General features: G+C 40.7%; 1 long non-coding RNA gene across 1 annotated transcript; it reads right to left on the reverse strand.

The window, feature by feature from the left end:
• Window positions 1–755: 755 nt before the first annotated feature.
• LOC133243274 (uncharacterized) lies at window positions 756–15889 on the reverse strand. Its single transcript, XR_009735034.1, has 3 exons — window positions 15758–15889; window positions 12332–12412; window positions 756–1056 (listed from the first exon to the last, which is right to left on the reverse strand). It is a non-coding gene; the product is annotated as an uncharacterized LOC133243274 (long non-coding RNA).
• Window positions 15890–16129: the final 240 nt, after the last annotated feature.

Here is a 16129-nt window from a genome sequence, read left to right on the forward strand (position 1 = left end):
ACTTGGGAGTCCCCCGTGCCTTTTCCTGATTTCAGATCGTTTCCTCATTCTGATTTGTCAGGCAATCTTCATTACCTGGGCCTTTTCCTGATCTCACCTCTTGGTTCATGGGGCTGGCCACTTTTCTTCACCAAAACAAAAGTAACAATGGAGAATACTACTGTTGACCCTTGGGCATCAGCAAGGAAGGCAAAAAGCCCTGGTGCAGCTGCTACTGCCCTGTACAGGCATCAAGAGGGCTGTACCACTGGAGAGAAGCAGCAAGACTGACAGGCTCCCGCTCATCCACAGGTCCCCACTGTTCCTGGGCATCCAGAACTCAGGGAAGACCAGCCAGAGGTACTGGACAGATACATGTGAGTTTCAGTCTTCCGTCCCCTGTAATGCCACAGTATGATCCTCTCAAGGGGGTGCAGTCCAGGTTACTCTGGAGGCTATGCTGTGTGTGCGCCACACCTGGGTATCAGGTTACTGGGTAGAGCTGCTCTGTATTTGATCAAAAGCTACTACTGTTCTACCCTGTCAGAGTGTACTTAAAGACCAAAGTCAGTCACACCATGTGAACTTCCCAAAGCCTTTGCTGTCCTTCCACTAGAGCCAGAGTGAGCCCATAGCCTGGTGGAAAGGTATGAGTTAAAGGCCATGGTCCATCTTATCTGGGTTGCCAAAATTTGTTACTGACACTTCAGAGTTGGGCCCCAACAGGGGTCCTCCTGCCCAGTGTAATTTGAGTCAACAGAATGAGGCTGAGTTCATTTCAAAAGCAAAGGAAAGTTTTATTTTTGATCAAAGAATGGAAAGGTGTGAGTTCACACTCTAGAGTACATGCTCTACCTGCTAGGCCACGGGCAGGGCAGCTTTCTAGGGTTCTTGCCAGTCGTGTGGGGTGTGGAGGTCTTGCACAGCAGTTGCAGCTGTACTGTTCATGGTGCTCCAGATCACAGTGCCAGTTACAGCATCTCTGCACACGGTCCACTTAGCTGAAATACTGGGTGTGGCCATTCAGCATTAGAAACAGTCTGAAGTGCTCAGTATAGAGCCTATGCATGTGGCACCCTAGGAGCAAGTGAAAAGGAAAAGAAAGAGAACAAAAAATGTTAGACTTTATTACCAAGATTCTATTTTTATTTCCCAGGAATTGCTAACGGGCTTTGCTGATGACAATACCACAGTTTATTTGTCCAATTTACAGTTGAAGGGAGGGGCTTCCCAGGTGGCGCTAATGGTAAAGAACCCGCGTGCCAATGCAGGAGACATAACAGACGCCGATTTGATCCCTGGGTCGGGAAGATCCCCTGGAGTAGGGCGTGGCAACCCATTCCAGTATTCTTGCTTGGAGAATTCCATGGACAGAGGAGCGTCCCATGGACAAAGGAGCCTGGTGGGCTACAGTTCACAGGGTTGCAAAAAGTTGGACACAACTGAAGTGACTTAGCATGCACAGTTGATGGGCATTTGGGTTATTTCCATTTTTTTTTGTTGTTGTTGTTATTAAATCTTAGGTGCAATGGAATTTCTTGCTCATGTTTTCTGTTGCACACATGCAAGAATTTTTCTAGGGAAGTTGTTCTCAAAGTATGGTCTCAGCATCAGATCACTTGGGAGCTTGTTAGAAATGCACAATCTTGACTTCCCCTCCAGACCTATTAAATAAAAAATGTTGGGAGAGGGCTCCAGTAATCAGTTTTAACAAACCTTCCCAGATGTGCTAATGGCAGAGTGAAGTTTGAAAACTATGCTCTAGGATATGTCTTTAGGAATTAAATTGCTGGGTTTGTGTTCAACTTTGTTAGACAAAATCAATCTGTTTTCCAAAATGATTATACCAACTTAAACTTTACAAATTCTATAAGAAAGTCCTTGATTTTCCACACTGTTATCAGCACTTGGTTTTGTCAGTCTTCTTACTTTAGATATTCTGGTGGGTATGAAGCGGTATTTTGTCATTGCTTTAATTTGCAATTCACTTTGTAACCAATGAAATTGAGCAATGTGTAAAACATCCCCAACAGGAAGAAGATGGCATACTCTATACTTGACTTAGGATAACTGTGTGTGTTTGTATGTGTGTGTATAGAGTACTTTAATCTAGGTGTATAATACAGAAGCTCAAGGCTAGCAGCTGTGAATCTGTTACAATCTGCTGCTGCTGCTGCTAAGTTGCTTCAGTCGTGTCTGACTCTGTGTTAGGTCAAAAAGGTAGAGACAGAGTTCCATTGAGCAGGCCACCTTCAAAGAAGCACTGCCCTTTGAAGAATATAGCTGGTTCAGGCAATTGCTCTCAGGGAGGAAAGCAAGGGATAAATACCTTGTCCTCACTCTCATCCTTTTTCTGAACTCTTATGGGACTCCTCATAGGGATGGATATTTGATGAATGTGGAGGAGCAAACAGAAGACATCTAATCTGGTACAAACATCTTTTTCATATGGTTTTAGCCATTTGAGTTTCTTTTGTGTGTGTGTATGGAGGTGGGAGTGCTTATTCAAGATTTTGGTACTTTTTCCTAGCACATTTTTCTTGTTGATTTGTAGACATTTAAATATTCTGAATTTATGCCCTTTGTCAATTACTTATCTTGCAGATATCTTTTACCACTGTAAACAACTCTATACCCAGGCCAATGTGTATATGTCTGTATGTTTCAATTCCATCAAGCAGTTCTCCAACACCAGCTGGGTATCATAATTCAACTCAATACTGACACTGTCTAACTGGTGATAGCATCAGATTCCACAGGTTCAAGGCTCAGTCCCATAAAACTCCAGTTCAGATGCCAGTCACAAGCCCAGCTTATTACCTGGTATGTCTGACCAACTGGCTATAAATCAGAGCTTTCCACAATTCCCTTCTTGTGTTCAATTAATTTGCCAGAATGGCTTACAGAGCTCAGGAAACATTGTGCTTACTTTATCACCAGTAATTGTTAAAGGAATAGCTCAGAAACAGCCAAATGGAAGAGATACATACAGCAAGGTACGGGGAAAAAGCTTTCATGTCCTCTCTGGTTGCTCCACTCTGCAAATTTCCATGTGCTTACCTCCAACCCCCTCAAGCTATTCAAACCCCATTCTCTTGGGTTTTTATGGAGGCTTCATTACATAGGCATAATTGATTAAACCATTAGCCATCGGCAACTGATTGGACCGCTAGCCTTTCTCCCTTCTCAGGAGGTCAGGGGTTTGGACTGAAAGTTCCAACCTTCGAATCTCATGGTGGCTCCAGCCCTCATACTTAGGTGCTTTCCAGAAACTGCCGTATCATCATAACAAAAGACACCAGTGTTGTTCTCATCCCTTAGGAAATTCTAAGGGTTTTAGGAGCTCTGTGCCAGAAATGGGATGAAGGAAAAAAAAAAAAATATATATATATATATAAATATTTCTTATAAAATCACAATATCACATCACTATGTGGCTCTTTTTCGCCCTTTTAATGGGGTCTTTTTTATTTTTTTTGAAGAATTTCACGAAATCTATTCAGTAGCATGAGTTTTTGCTTGTTTGTTTTGTTTTATTGCCACGCTGTGTGGCATGCAACATCTTAGTTTCCCAACCAGGGATAGAACTCATGCCCTCTACAATGGGAGCATGGAGTTTTAACCACTGGGCCACCAGGGAAGTCCCCTAATGGTGTCTTTCAATAAACAAAAATTCTTAATTTTAGTGTAGTCTCATTTATCAAAATCTTCCTGGTTAGTTCTCTCTGTGTTCTAACTTAAAAAATATTTATTTGAGCTTCCCTGGGGGCTCATTTGTAAATAATCCACCTGCAATGCAGGAGACACAGAAGACAAAGGTTGAATCCCCAGGTCAGGAAGATCTCCTGGAGGAGGACATGGCAACCCAATCTAATATTCTTGCCTGGAGAATTCCATGGACAGAGGAGGCTGATGAGCCACAGTCCATGGGGTCGCAAAGAGTCAGAATGATTGAAGTGACTTAGCACTCATGAAGGCACGCAACTTGAGGCCATGAAGATATTCTTCTTTATAAATTTCTGGATTATTTCTATGTCACATTTAGATGCGGAATTGACGTACCTGGAGTTTCCACCTTTGTCATAGCAAATTTCCATATACACGTGAGTCTGTTCCTGGCTTCTCTTTTCTATCACTGCGGCAATACCACAACGCATTGCCTGCCGTAGCATCACAGTAAGTCTTGATTTCAAGCAGAGAAAATCTTTACCCTTTCTTCTTCAAGAGAGTGTGAGTTATCCTTGGGCCACTGCATTCCCATATAAATTCTAGAATGAGTCTGTCAAATTCCACCAGAAATTCCCAACATACCCTTGGAATTTTCACTGAGATTGAATTGAATTCATAGATCAATTTCGGGAAAATATACATTTTTACAGCATCAAGTCTTCCTATTCATCAGTATTGTATACCCACTCCATTTCAGTTCAGTTCAGTCACTCAGTTGCATCCGACTCTTTAAGACCCCATGAACCGCAGCACACCAGGCCTCCCTGTCCATCACCATTTATTTAAGCATTTAATTTTTCTTAAAAATGTTTATAGCTTTTCCTATGTAAATCTTACATGTCATTTTTAGATTTAGAACTAGAAAGTTTTTATATTTTTTGTTATATTTTTTTAAATTTCATATTCTAATTCTGCTGCTGAAATATAGATAAGCAAAAGATTGTTTTTTGTTAGCAATCTTGCTAATTTTCCCTAAAAATTCTAGTAATTTATATTAAATTAAAAAAAAATTCTCTGTATACAAGTGTGTCACTTGTGAATAATAGCAGTTTAATTTCTTTTCCAATTTTTTTCATTGCTATGTTATACTCGCTAGGCTTTCAGGTACAGTGCTATAAATAACTTAAGATAGCAAGCATTCTCATTCTAGTTGCACTGTAGTTAATTTCTAAAATATTTTTTACATTGAAGGAATTACAGCTAATTCCTAGTTTGCTAGGAGCTTAAAAAAAAAAACTACAAACATATGCTGAATTTAATTAAATGAGATAATCATATGATTTTTCCTGTTTTCTCTGTTAATTACATTTATTAATGTTTGAGTGTTAACCCAATTTTCAATCTTGAATAAACCCAACTTGATTATGATGTGATATCCTTTTTATATATTGCTGGATTTAGTTTGCTATAATTTTTTGTTTGGGATTTTTACATCTGTGTTCATAAGTGGGATCAGCCTAACATTTTTCTTCCTTGTTATGAGCTCCTAGCTGAACAACTTTAGGACCCAGATTATGTGGGCCTCACAAAATGAATTGGAGAATGTTCCCTGGTTTTCTGTTCTTTGGATTTATATAATATTGACATTTTCCCACTTTAAGTGGCTGGTAAAATTTGCTGGGGAAGTCATCTGAGCCTGTAATTTTCTTTGAGAGATTTTCAATTATGGATTCAATTTTTGTAATAATTTGTGATTTAGAAGTTTTCTTTCTTTTGGTAGATTATATTAATCTAGGAGTTTATTTGACTAAAAATTTCAAATTTATTGGCAAAAAGTTATTTATAATTTCTTATTGTCTAATAATTTATTTTAAATTATTTTCGATTCTCTCACAGGAATTCAGGAAAAAGAGGAGAGTAAAGTCAGAGTATTTCTTCCCGATTCTCTCCCTACAGGTGATGTTCCTTTTCTATTCCTGATATTGTTTATTTGTATCTCCTCTCTCTCTCTTACAATCAATCTTGCCAGTGGTCTAACAATATTATTAATCTTTTCAAAGGACTGACCTTTTATTTCATTGGCCATTTCTATTGTATATTTGTTCTACATTCCGTAGATTTCTGGTCTTTATTATTTTACTTGTTTTACTTTCCTTGAGTTCAATTGGCTGATCTTTTTCTACTTTCTTGGGATGAATATTGGCCTTTCCTCTTTTCTGTATATGCATTAAGAATTGAAAATGTCCTTCTAAGAATTACCCTACAAATTTTGATGTATAGTATTCTTTATTTCGGTATTGACCATCTTAAAACTCATCTGGCTTAAAACTCAAGGTTCAAAAAACTAACATCACAACATCCAGCCCCATCACTTCATGGCAAATAGACGGGGAAACAATGGAAACAATAACAGACTTAATTTTCTTGGGCTCCAAAATCACTGCAGATGGTGACTGCAGCAATAAAATTAAAAGATGCTTGCTCCTTGGAAGGAAAGCTATGACAAACCTAGACAGTGTATTAAGAAGCAGAGACATTACTTTGCCAACAAAGGTCTGTATAGTCAAAGCTATGGTTTTTCCAGTAGTCATGTATGGATGTGAGAGTTGGATCATAAAGAAGGCTGAGTGTTGAAGAATTGATGCTTTTGAACTGTGGATTCTTGAGAGTCCCTTGGACTGCAAGGAGATCCAATCAGTCAATTCTAAAGGAAATCAGTGCTAAATATTCATTGGCAGGACTGATGCTGAAGCTGAAGCTCCAACACTTTGGCTACCTGATGCGAAGAGCTGACTCACTGGAAAAGACTCTGATGCTGGGAAAGATTGAAGGCAGGAGGAGAATGGGACAACAGAGGATGAGATGGTTGGATGGCATCACCGACTCAATGGACATGAATTTGAGTAAGCTCTGGGAGTTGATGATGGACAGGGAAGCCCGGCATGCTGCAGTCCCTGGGGTCACGGACATGACTGAGCAACTGAACTGAATTGAACTGATTTGGTGATATTCGTGTGTAGAGTTGTCGCTTGTGTTGTTAGAAGAGTCATTAGTTGTTAGTCGTTAGTCGTCTCTTGTGTTGGGCTATGACCAGTGTATTCTGTTGACAAAACTCTGTTAGCTTTTGTCCTGCTTTATTTTGCACGCTGAGGACAAACTTGCCTGTTATTCTAGGTATCTCTTGACTTCCTACTTTTGCATTCCAGTTCCCTATGATGAAAAGGACATGTTTTTCCGGTGTTAGTTTTAGAAGATCTTGTAGGTCTTCATAGAACCATTGTTCATCTTAGTTCTAACTATTTTATATTTTTCAGTGTGATTTAATCTTTTATCTGCAGGTTATTTAGAATCAAATTGCTTTATTTTTAAACATTTGGGGGAGTTCTTCTAGCTATATTTTTGTTATTGACTTAGTTAAATTGTTTTGACTAGAGAACAATTTTTGCAAGATTTCAGTTCATCAAAACTTGTTGAGACTTGTCTTATGGCCAAACATATGGTCAATTTTTCTTAAATGTTTTATGTGCAATTAAAAAGAATGTGTATTTGCAGATGTGTGCTATGCTCTATATATGTTAATTAGGTCAGTTTTGCTGAAACTGTTTTTTCATATATTCTGAGCCCTTTCTATTTTTTTAAATCTGCTTGTTCTATCAATACTGAGATAAGATATATTAAAATCTCCAACTATCATTATATGTTTGTTTATTTTTTTCTTACATTTGTCAATTTTTACTTTATACATTTTGAGGCTATTTTGTAGCTGTATATAGACTTAAAATTTTATATCTTCCTGGTGGATTGACTCTTTTTATCATTATAAAGAGTATCTCTTTGCTGCTAGTAACGCTTTTTCCCTTAACATTCACTTTGTGTAATTTTAACATAGTAACACTAACCTTTTTTTTTTTTTGGTTAGTTTTTACGTAGCACTTTTTTTTTTTTTAATCTTTTCCATTTACACTTTCTATAGCCTTAGGTTTAGGCAATCTGTCAAAATAGTTTATTAAATCTGACAATCTTTGTTTATTTTAATTGGAGCAATTATTCCATTTAATTTTATGTAATATATTCTGGTATATTTGTCCACTGGCTTCCCTGGCAGCCCAGTGGTAAAGAACCTGCCTGCCATTGCAGGAAACTTGGATTCGATCCCTGGGCTGAAAAGATCCCCTAGAGAAGGAAATAGCAACCCACTCCAGTATTCTTTCCTTGGAAATCCCATAGACAGGGGAGCCTGACGGGCAACAGTCCATGGGGTCACAAAGGAGTTGGACACAACTTAGCGACTAAAAGACAGCAACATTTGTCTGCCACCTCTATTGCTCCTTTTAAATTTATTACTAGATAGTTTACCCATATTTGGGTACTATTTAAATATATTGCTTACTCTATCTTTTACTCTATGTCTCAGCATTTCCACTCCTGAGTAATTTTGCACAGGACTCATGCATAGGTCCATGAGGGCATGTGCAAGACTGTACATCACAGTACTGTCCTTGTAAGAATTCTGAAGCAATCATGGAAGCAAAACTCCTCCTTTGTCCTCATGCAGTTATGAGTGTGTGCATTTCCTGCCATCTTGGGACAGGGCATTTTGCACACTGAAATAAACTGATATTTGGCTGATACTGTTTTTTCTTATATTCTGAGCCCTTTCTATTTTTTAAAAAAATCTACTTGTTCTAGCAATACTGAGATATGGTATATAACGATAACAACAACTATGGCAAAGGACAGGTTTATCTGTCCTTTCATTTATTTTGGAGAATAGAACTAGAGGAGACAATTCTACACTGACTTTAGCCATGCTGATGGCTGAAGGCTGATGGTCACCTTCTTCATTGGACAGGAAAATCATATAAAAAGAATATACGCTCTTTTCCCACTGTGAACTGATATATGAGAGCTTGGTAACATTGGTAACTCTGTAGGAGGAGGGCATGGCAACCCACTCCAGTATTCTTGCCTGGGAAAGCCCATGGATAGAGGAGTCGCAAAGAGTCGGACATGACTTGGAGACTAAACAACAACCTTTCCATTTAGATACCCCTCGTGGTTTTTGTTTGAAAAACCAGTTCTTCTGGATGCTGACTCCTTCACACCTCTTTGCATGTAAACTGCTGTTCTCTTCTAAATAACCTTGTCTCTGAGTCTCATACAACATAAGGTGGGGATGCAAACCATGGGACACCACTAGCAGTTGTCAGGAAGAAAGAGACACTGCATTGGCCAAAAATTTTGTTCAGATTTTTCCATAAGATGTTACGGAAAAATCTTCACGAACTTTTTGGCCAACCCAATACATATAGTTCACAGATATTTAAAAATATGATTTAAAAAATGTAATTATTAATTAATCTTTATTAACTATTGTTTATTAATTTAAATTCATTATTTGGGCTTCCCTGAGGGCTCAGTGGGTAAAGAATCTGCCTGCAATAAAGGAGACGCAGGAGACTCTGGTTTGATCCCTGAGTCAGGATGATCACCTGGAGGAGGAAATGGCAACCCACTCTAGCATTCTTGCCTGAAAAATCCCATGGAGAGAGGAATCTGGTGGGCTACAGTCCAGAGGGGTGCAAAGAGTTGGACATAATTGAATTATTTTTATTTATTATTGATAATTATGAATCATTGTTTATTAATTTAAATTCATTATTTAATTTATTTCATCCTCACAGCAATTATAGATATAAGCTTCATGAGGGCAAGGATTTTGTACTTGGAACAATGCTTGGCACATGCAGGCCCTCAGTAAATATTTGTGAATCTTTGTTGAGTAAGTCCTCCTTTTACACACATGGTATGGAAAAACTAAGGGTTACATAACTTGCATAAAGTCACCTTGTGAGTAGGTGGCAGAGATGTGATTCCAGGACTACATTCTCATCAGCATGCTCATGGTCTCTAAGTGAGAATGGTACAGTACTGTTTTTTAATACTGCACAGTAAAATTGTCTTTAAAAATAATGCAAATTCAGATACTCAAGCAAAACAAATTTGTGTGTGCATGTGGTGGAGAGGGAAAGGAGAGTTGAGATCAATAACGAAGGGTAAAGAACAAAATAAAGCACAAAGGGGTCTTGTCTGCAGTGAGGATGATACTCACAGGCGGCGCAGTAGGAATAACTCAGCTCCTTGCACCCCGGGCTCCAAAAGAATAACACCGATTTTGTAACAACAATCATAACAATAACAATGATGATGATGATACATGATGGGGAAAGGTGAGAAAGTAGAGATGGTAGGTAAAGCCAACGCTTTCAAAAAGTTTTGGTCGTAAGGAGAACAAAGAATGAGGCAGTGGATGAAGGGGAATGAGGGCTCAAAGAAGATCTTTTTTCTTTCTTTTCTTTAAAAATAATATCCTTATTGAGATATAATTAACATATCATGCAATTCCCTCATATAAAGTACAAAATTCAGTGGGTTTTAGTATTTTCACAGAGTTATGCAATCATTACCATCATCAATTATAGAATATTCTCATGATCCCAAAAAGAGAAACCCCATTCCTATTAGCAGTCACTCCCAATTTTTCCCAACTCCTTCGTCCCTTGGCAACCACTAAGCTTCATTTTCTTTATGTCTATAGATTTGTCTGTTTGGACATTGCTATAAGTGGAATCATATAATATGGGGCCTTCTGTGGCTGGCTTCTTTCACTTAGCATAGTTTCCAAGGCTCATCTATGTTGTAGCATGTATCAGCAGTTCATTTCTTTTACTACCAAATAATATTCCATGTGTGGATATATCACATTTGACTTATCCATTCATCAGGTGATGGACATTTGAGTTGTTTCCACCTTTTGGCTATTATGAAGGATGCCGCTACAAAATCCATGTATAGGTTTTTGCGTGGACATTCATTTTCATTTTACTTGGATGTATGCCTAGAAGTGGAATTTCTGGGTCATGAAGTAACTTTTCATTTAGCTTTTTTTGGAACTCCCAGACTGCTTCCAAAGTGGCTGTACCATTTTACATTCCCACCAGAAGTGTGGGAGGGTTCCAATTTCTCCACATCCTCCCCAACACTTTTTAATTCATTCTTTTGATTATAGCCATTCTATCAATAGTAGGTGTGAAGTTATGTATCATCGTGGCTTTGATTGGCATTTCCCTCATGGCTAACAATATAGAGCATCTTTCCATGTGTCTTTTTCTTTTTTAAAGATGGAACAAAAGTGTGTTGCAAATGGCCCAGTGGAGGGAGAACTTGATGACACAGGAGATACTGGGGCTTTACATGCGTACTCCGTGACCCTGTCCTCTGTCTTTCTGCCCAGCAGCCAGGCACATAAGGACTCAGGCATGCAAGGACCTGGACATGTGAGGCCCTGGTTGAATGAAGACTGGGTGTGTGAAGACCCAGGGCACAGGATCCATTTGTGACTGGACTCCAGACCTCTGTGGACCTTATGAGAAGAACAGCAACTAGGGGCGCTCTGTAATGAAGGGACAAGCCCCAGGTCAGGAAGCAGCATCTACCCTTCACCATAAACTATCAAACAGCACTGGAAACCAATTTTATGGCCTTAGCTGGGGGCCAGCCTTCTGAGGTCTCTGACTGTAAATCATCCCAAGGCCGTAGATCCTGCTGGCTGGGCCCGGCTGCCCTGGGAGGTGGGTTAGGGAGGAGGACAGACAGGCAGCGCTCCTCCCCCTCCTCTTTGTGTCTGTCAAAAAAGCACATCAAGATAAACATGCTGAGTGGCTTTGACAGGAGAAGCCACACAGGGTTGTGAGATTTGCAGTTTGGCTATTTTGGAGTGATGGCAGGAATGGAGAAGGAGGAAGGGGGTCCTAATCCTGCGAACCTAGGAGGCAGCCGGGTCTATTTCCAGCCTCTGCCGGTGGCACTCGCTACTGCCTCCCCTCCTCCTCCCAGTTCCATCTCTCAGCAGCTGGCCGGGGGGCTTTCCTGTCCCCTCCGCTAGCCAGCTCTGTTCCCACCCTGGCTGCCCCCACCAAGCTGGGAGAGAGGGTCTGAGGCAGTTTGGAGTATAGTCTGCTGAAAGCAGAGCGGGGAGAAGGGAAACGTTGAATATTAGCTTAGCAGGGAAGCTGTGGGGGACGGGGAGAAGAGCTGCATAAATCTGCATGGCTAATGAAGTCAGGACAGAGCGGGCTGGGAGCCCTGGGACAGCAGGTCGCGGACAGTGGGGAGCTGTGAACTTGAGGGGAAGAAGACACAGCCAGGGAAAGACTCTCTGCCGTTCTGGAGTAAGAGGGATTGGGAGAGGAGGGGGGTGGGGGGCGGATGTGATTTTCTAACAAGAGAGGAACAATGAGGTAATTGTGGGCCAATCGGAGTGAAGAATGGAATTTGAACCGGGGAAGGGAAGAGAAAAGACCCCTGGGGAACTAAGAGTGCCACATTCTTGTGCCCCCCTTGAGACCGTGTGAGAGAGGACGGCGCGGAGCAGGAAGGCCAGTCGGGGGCCCGTGCGGCTCAGTGTTAACCTTTGTGCTCCAGATTTCCTTTTGTGCTGTTTTCAGTGTGCTGGGAAGAATAGCCCCACGGGGCAGGGGCACAACCCTCCTTGGGTGGTGGCCTCTCTCCCCACAGGCCCTGGCCTCCCTGAATCCTGGCCCACAAGGCAAGGTTCTCAGCTGAGACCCGTCCCTTGGCAGGTGACTTCCCCTCCCCGCATCGCGCCAAAACGCTGACTCACCGGCAGGTGGTATTTGGAGCTTCTTTGGGTATCCCACCTTTCACATCCTTGACAGGTGGTCCTCCAGCCTCCACTGGAGCACTTCCAAAAACAGGGAGCACATTACTTCACAATGCAGCTGTTCTAATTTTGGGCCTATTTTTTAGCAAATTATTCTTCTATATAAAAAAACAGATATATCTCCCTCTAACTTCCACTGATTTTACTTAGAGTTGCATAGAATGTATTCCATAGCTTTCTGACACAAGAGTATTCCAATTTGTAAACATTGGTAGGATTGCTCTCCAGTCCCCAAAAGTCTTTTCCTTTATAACAAGTTCCCATTTTTTCACTCCTGTCTCTCAGGAATGATTTCCTTATCACTTGCCTTGCAAGTTGCTCTCCTCTGAATATGCATCCATTTTCCACTTAGTTATTTTCTTGTTTATTCATTCATATTACCAATGTATTCCAAAAGAGACTTGAAGTTTACAAGCCATAAATAATAACAGCAGGTTTATAAAGCAATGGAGATATTAGTGAAGTGAAAATAAATGCAGGAAATACCAACCCAAGTACACAGATATGTGCCATTCGGTTCTCTGAACTTAGCCCTGTGTAGTTCCTAAATTTGCCTTTTAAACTTGCTGACAACCAAAGCAAAACGGAAAATATGGGTGGTTGTACAATTTAATGTCCTTAAGAGCAAAATAGGAAACACTGCTATGCCTGTATCTGGAAATGAAAGAAAATTTTCTGAGTCTTCCTGAAAAACACACCCAACAATTTTCTTATGATAAATTCAATAATACACTTACTTGAACTGTTTCTTAGAAAGTTATCTCTCAAAAAAAGAAAAAAAAAAGAAAGAAAGTTATCTCTCAATGTAGATTGAAGTCTTAACTCCAAAGCATAATTTCAATAAAAGCAGACACTCCAGTGTGCTAATGTGCCTCTTAAAATCTGGCAATAAAACATTTCAAATTCAATCTAACCAAAGAAAATTACTGCCTGTTTGGGAAAACTATATTTCTATTAATGCAGCTTACAGTTGCATTAGCTTTTTGCAGAGCGCCACTGGTATTGACTCTTTGTTAGTGTCTACTCAAACTTACTCCCGCTGCTGTGACAGGAACTGAATTGAAGCCAAGCTGTCTTCATCTTATACTTGTGCAATTGATTTTTTGAACTTAAGTGCAGGACTATTTTGTTTATCACTACAAAATTCCATCCTGTTCGAGTCACTCCTATTTGTTCTAGCCTATTGATAATTTTTTATTTGTATTACATCAACCAATAGACCACATTTCATGGAGTATAAGACTCTTAATTGTAAGATGCACTATTTTTAAAAACTACCACAAAGAAGAAATATTGCCAATTAAACTATGACATGCAACTGACTGTATGATACATTCGATTTTAGACACGTTAGGATGTGCATCTTAGAGTTGGTGAAATATGGTATTAATAATCTCTCACATTCTGTCATTTGCAATTTGATAAACATATCCTCCATAGTACCATTTACTGGGTTTTCATAGCATGCAGCCACTGATGAAAACGTTGAACTGGGCAGGGCCAAGGAGAGCGTTTGGGAGACTTCTACCTGGGAACTCCCTCAGGTTTGCTTGCTCATTTGTTTGAATACGCACTTCTCAAATAAATATTAATTTATCCAGTGAATGCACAAAGAACTCAGGTTACAAAGATGAAGACGGTCCGGCCCCCGTCAATCTCAGTCTGCAGTTCACACAGTAATCCATTAAGGCATACTCTCTGGGCCTGGTTGTTCCAGCCCCTCAGTATCCCTTTAACTGAGCTCTTGTCCACATCAGAACTTGAGGCCCAGTCAGGAGGGGCAACTGGAGGAGGATGGAACAGAGCAGGGAAGGGGCCAGGACCCGGAATCAGGGTGGGAGAAACAGGCTGGTTACAGGGGTAAGTAAGTACACAAATAAAGAAGTCCATTGCCTGAAAGGAAGTGTGAGTTCAGGCATGACCAGAAGTAGACTCAGAAAGAATGAGCAGCCAAAGCAGAGATGCCACAGTTGTCCATCCTCATGGTCAGAGGACATTCGGAGATCTGAGTATGCATGGGCTACGGGACCGGGATCCAGGCCCAAATGGCAACGAAAGAAGACACCTAGGACCTGGTGGGCTTCCGTCTATGGGGTCGCGCAGAGTCGGACACGACTGAAGCGACTTAGCAGCAGCAGCAGCAGCAGCAGGACCCCCAACTCGTACTTTGGTTCTAGGCAGGAGTCCGGCTGCTAGGACACAAAACCAGTCAGATCTAAGAACCAGGTTCCAAAACTGCAGACTGCCCTCTGCTCCCTGAGTGTCCACAGGGTGAGACGGGGGAGGTAGACAGAGGCGGGGAGAGACTTCCTCCTCAGGGCAGTAAGAGCTCAGGCTGGGCCTCGGTGTGGAGCAGGGGGAGCCAGACCTCTGAGCTTTCAACATGCAGCCAAAAAGACCTGGAGGACCACAGGAGAGAAAATGAGAGGAACAGAGGAGCGAATGTCTGCCTCTGAGAAGAGGTCTGGAGAAGGTGAGTGATTTCCCCAGGAGACTAAAGTCTCTGACACGTGGGAATCCCCGTCAGGAACAGGCCAGGGGCAGAATTGGCCAGTGAGTGCAACTTGGGCACACACAGCTATGAGGACCAAAATGTTACTCCTTCATTAAAAAGAGTTAAGAAATAAATTTATATACAAATGAACTTATTTACAAAACAGAAACAGACTTACAGATATCAGGAACAAACTTAGGGCCACCAAAGAGGAAAGACGGCGGAGGGGGGATAAATCAAGAACTTGGAGTGAACACATACACACACTGCTATGTATAAGACAGAACACCAGCAAGGCCCTACTGCACAGGGAACCCTGCTCAACATTCTGTGATAATCTGCATGAGAAAAAAAAGAGTGGATATCTGTATAACTGAATCACTGTGTTGCACACCTGATACTAAGTCAACATTGTCAGTCAACTATACTCCAATAAATTTTTTTAAAAGATAGTTATGGTGACAGTGATAAAAATGAAAACAAAAAGAAATTCATGATGGTGGCTTAGAATAATAATTATAAATTGAATGCAGAACATTAGTTACTCCCATGACAGAATGAAATAGAAATGTAACTGATTCTGGCCAATTGCAACTTCATTCTGAATGAAGAAGCAAGGGACCCAGTGCCATGTATGGAAATAGCTTCCTTATTTGCACTCATTCACATTTATTTCAGACACACATATGATTTGTTAGTACTCTCGTAGTTCTAAGAAAGCCTCTTTAGAGGTTTTGTGTTTTTGCTTTTAAGAGAGAAAAAAAAAAATCAAGACCCAGTTAAATTGTGAATTTAAATACAAACTTTAAAATTGTAGGGATTCTCATGATCATATTAAGGTCTTTCTATTATTAGATAAGCTTGAAACTTACGGAGCATTTTCTCTCCCGGGTCAAACTTAGATTGAAATGTGGAAATAGATGATCAAGATTTGGGTTTTTATAAGTGTCTGTGTGGGCAGACACAGATCCCAGCCCTAGAAATTCTTCACAGGGATCTCACAAAATGTGACTCATTCAGTGGAGATAATGGTGACCTTGGCAACAAGAATACTGAGGTCTCGGGACTTCCTGGTGGTCCAGTGGTTGAGAATTCGCCTTGCAATACAGGGAGGTGGGTTCAATCCTGCTGGGGAAACAGGTTCCACAAGCTTCAGAGCAACTAAGCCGGTGCACTGTGAGTACTGAACTGGCATGCCACAACTAGAGTCCCGTGCACGGCAACAAAAGATCCTGCATGATGCA

Source organism: Bos javanicus, chromosome 3 (assembly GCF_032452875.1).
Source record: "Bos javanicus breed banteng chromosome 3, ARS-OSU_banteng_1.0, whole genome shotgun sequence".
Lineage (NCBI taxonomy): Eukaryota > Metazoa > Chordata > Mammalia > Artiodactyla > Bovidae > Bos > Bos javanicus.